Genomic DNA, 4439 nt, shown 5'->3' with positions numbered 1-4439 from the left:
CTTCAGAGGCCTAGTTATTCATCCCCACTCTCAGATTATGTGTTGTAGTCGGAACTCCCAAGGGGTTGGAAAGTCCCCAAGTTCCTGAGTTTGCTGGCGAAGTCAACGAATCCACTATCGAACATATTGTCCGATACATAATTGAAGTGGGAGATATGGCTAACAATGAGAATTTAAGGATGAAAGATTTTCCCAATTCGTTAACAAAAAGTGTTTTCACTAGGTTCACTATACTACCAACACATTCCATTCATGATTGGGTTCGCCTAGAGAAACTCTTTTATGAACAGTTCTATATGGGGCAATCTAAGATTAGCCTTAAAGAATTGTCAAGTGTGAAACGGAAGTTTAGAGAGTCAATTGATGATTACTTAAACCGTTTTCGACTTCTGAAAGCAAGGTGCTCTAATCAAGTGCCTGAATATGAACTGGTCGAAATGGCCACTGGTGGCTTAGACTTTTCTATTAGAAAGAAATTATACACCCAATACTTGAAATATATGGCCCAGTTAGCATATAGAGTTCACCAGGTTTAGCGAATTAAGGCTGCAAAGGCCAGATAGATAGGGGTAAGGAAGAGAGAATGGCTTATGTTGACATAGACGACAATGATCAATAGTCAGATGTCGATTATACCTATGTCGATGAAAGTGAGGTCGATGGGGGCGAACTAAAGTCAGGTCCCACATATGTGTGTAAAGTCCTTGTGCCATCAAATGAGAAGAATCCTCTAGAACCCTAGAAAAATGATAAGTTTCCTAAAAGACCTATACTTTCGATGTGACCAAATGTGATGAGATCTTTAATCTCATGGTTGCAGAAGGCGTGAAGTTGTCGCCATTGGAACAAAGAAAAAAGAGAGGTTTTTGTAAATATCATTATTTTTTGGGGTATAAAACTTCACAATGTTTTCTTTTCAGGGATCTGATCCAAATTGATTTGAAAGATGGGTGTCTGAAGTTTGATTAAAGTAGAAAATCTCCTATGAAGATCGACTTTGATCTACTTCAAATCGAATAGGAGAATTACAATGAACCTGCTAAAATCAACATGGTCGAAATATCCGACTATATGGAGGAAGAGATGGTTGAGAGCTGTGGAAATAAGATTCATGTTGTTTATCCCAGGCAGGATGATGGTCTGGTCGATTCCTTATACTGTTGTAAAGCCAGAGACTATAATGTGATGTTGTGCCCCCGTTGCAATTGTGTGTTTGACAAGAAAGTTGCAAATGAAGTGGAGAATGCTCGATAGGAGCAACAGAAGGCGAAGTAGAAGAACAATAAGTGGCAATTTTACTTTGACTAGAGGGATGTCCCTCAGAAGAAGCAACAAGTCCCATTTCAGCCAAGAAACAAGCCTAATAGTTTTATACCTCCATCGAATTCTCCACAAGAAAAATGGGCTCGACCTACTGGAAAGGAAGGCTCCATCAAGAAAAATTAGAGAAGTTTCGAAATATGGAGGGGTTCGTCGCTGACATACCGTGAAAATTTTCAAGTTGCTGAAAAGCGTTCTTATGGACCTACGAATGACAAAGGAAAAAAATCCTATGTCCAAGACTCGGTGGTGAAGGTTTCATGGGAAGAAGAAATCTGAAAGGGAATTGGCGGAGTCAAGTAATACCAAGCCTTATCAGATCCAGGTGAGCGAGTGAGTAAGATAAGAAGTCAACGGGAAGACAATTATTTTCTCCAGAGCAAGTGAAGTCCAAAGGAAAAAAGCAAGATAGATCCACCTTTGAAAGAAGAGGAAATGATGACTGATGATTTCGACTCAGGGTCGGAAGATGATTTTGATGTGATTTGTAACATAATTTTGTATTACCTATTGAATATGATTGTGTTACTGAAGTATCAGAGCAGGTTGATTATGATAAAGAGGAGATGGTGAAACACCAACAAGTGTGTTATTTCATCATGAACAATGGATCTATTGAGGAGCAAAACACATTTTTTGAAAGACCAGACGCTGACATGAAGAATCATCTGAAGCCCCTATTCATTAGGGAGAACGTGGATAATGTTGGAATTAATAAAGTTATAATAGATGGAGGGGTAGACGTAAATTTGATGCTCCATTTTTTTCTCAAAGAGATTGGCAAGTTCGACATAGATCTCAGGCCTTACAACATGGTCTTGTCGAACTATGATGGAAAAACAGGTTAAACTCTAGGAGTGGTCCAAGTAGATATCACAATTGGCTTAATAACCAAGCCAACAGTTTTTATAGTTATTGCTTCAAAAGCTAGTTATAATATGTTTCTTGGAAGGGAATGGATACATGGCGTGGGGGAAGTGTTTTTTCTCTGCACCAGAGGGTTGCAGTGTCGAGGGAAGATGGCATAGTCAAAAATATTGAAGCCGATCAAGGATACTTCATGGCTGAAATTAATCATGTAGACCGAAGGAATTTCGATAGAAAATTGGCCAACATAGCACCATGCCCACCTGCAGGCTTTGTCTATGAGCCTTTGGAGAAGGAATTTTTCTCCCTAACTCTACACCCTACCCATGGTTTCATCTGGGACAGGGGGATAATGGGAAATGTCCCTTATGAGGGTGGAATCCAACTAACTCGCTGAAGAGGTGAATTCGACAGCGATGCCCGAGTTCGACGTTTTACAACGAATATCGGCTTACATGGCCGAAAATAGGTTAAAATGGAGCATGTACCATCAGACAAGCCGCGAATAGCACGCGTACAAGATGGGGGCGAAAACCAAACGCTTGAATACATCTATGATGATGAGCCTTTGGGCTTCGAAAAATATCCAGTTGCGTCACCAACGAAGATGCAGCCGAAAGACCCCCTAGAAGAAGTCAACTTGGGGGAAGGAGACGATAAAAGGCCAACGTGTATCAGCGCAAATATTGAACCTTGTCTAAAAATTAAAGTAATAAAGTTACTTAAAGAATTTAAATAATGTTTTTCCTGAGATTATAACAAAATGTCCATCTTACTGGATGCAACTTTAAAGGGGCGATCAACAAGTGATTCAATAAATTGACTTTGAAATCATTAAAAGGTAGGTGATATCTAATGATGGAGAATAAGCACTCTGAAAAGGGATTGCACATCCATCATACCGACTAAGGATCTTATTATCTCCGTCTATAGGAAACACCCCTCAAACGGTTGTGGGACCCACATGTGTCAAAGCATGATCAAAAGCCCATTTGCGAACAAAAGCGAAAACAATCCTCGGTATACATGGATCTATCCAATCACCTGAAATACCCATATCAGCTTTCTTGGTTGAAGTTAATAATATGATCGTAGTAAGATGTATTGTAAAAAGAACTGATGTAGGTACAATTAAGCAGGTAGGCTCGAGTGATCACTACTTGGAAAGCCCTGAAGAAGGGGACAAGAGCAAATAAAGGATGTCAACTTTGAGACTCAAAATAATGATCAACCAACATACAAAACCAATGTCAACGAGCAAAATCTTATGGACTTGGTTAGAAGTCAAAACAAAACTCTCTTATGGGAGAGCGATAAAGGAAATAAAAACACTCTCTTTGCAGGTCACCTACGGTGAAAAAGGTAAAAAAAACGCTTCAAAAATCCTTCATACTCAATTCAGACACTAAGGACCGTACGATCTACCCCACACCACCAACGGTGGAGATTTTCTCAGGAACGGCTCAAAAGCACCCTACTACTCTAAAGAGGGAGAAGCATCATTGCTAGCTACCAAATAAGGGTGTGTCAGTCGGTCCCAGCGTCACATTACAACTTCCAAGAGAGATATTTAACGCGCTTATTTTTTAGAAACGAGAACGCCCCGTCTAGGAACTTTCGTGTCCACACATCCCATGACCAGGGAATAAAGCATGTCACAAACTTCCGCCCTTCAAAGTAGAGACAATGGCTTGGGGAAATTGTTTCAAGCCATACGCAAGACCCAGAAGACGAAGGCCTAATTACGAAGCAGTAAGTTACTGCACGAGGGACTGAGAGACCCTTTTCCTCTTGTGATGCAGAATATCCCTCACGAGAATGTCATTCTAATCTCCCAAATCAATCCAATGGTTGAGTGCATCTCACCTTGTTTCACACGCATGTAGTTATCAACCATCCCCTCTTTAACCCTATTTAAAGAGGAAAGAGCACCACTTCATATATATTCAAATCTTTTTCTATTCAAACTTCATTTTTCACTGTTTTACTGAGTTGAGCGTTCAAGTGTTAAATTTACAAGTTATCCCCCTCTCCACCGCAAAGGAAAACTCGAACGACCGCAATAGACTGTAAATTCACTCTTTACGATCAACTGTAGTTCCATTATAGAACACTACTTAAACCTTTCACTTTTCTTATGTCCAAATTAAACATGATTAACACCTACCAAACTTAAATTTGTAGGAGGATATTACACAAGCCTATTCAAAACGAAGATGATTTAAATTAGGTAGTTATGAATCAGTTAGTTA

This window comes from Vicia villosa, unplaced genomic scaffold (assembly GCF_029867415.1).
Source record: "Vicia villosa cultivar HV-30 ecotype Madison, WI unplaced genomic scaffold, Vvil1.0 ctg.000843F_1_1, whole genome shotgun sequence".
NCBI lineage: Eukaryota > Viridiplantae > Streptophyta > Magnoliopsida > Fabales > Fabaceae > Vicia > Vicia villosa.
Note: the sequence above shows the minus strand (reverse complement) of the source record.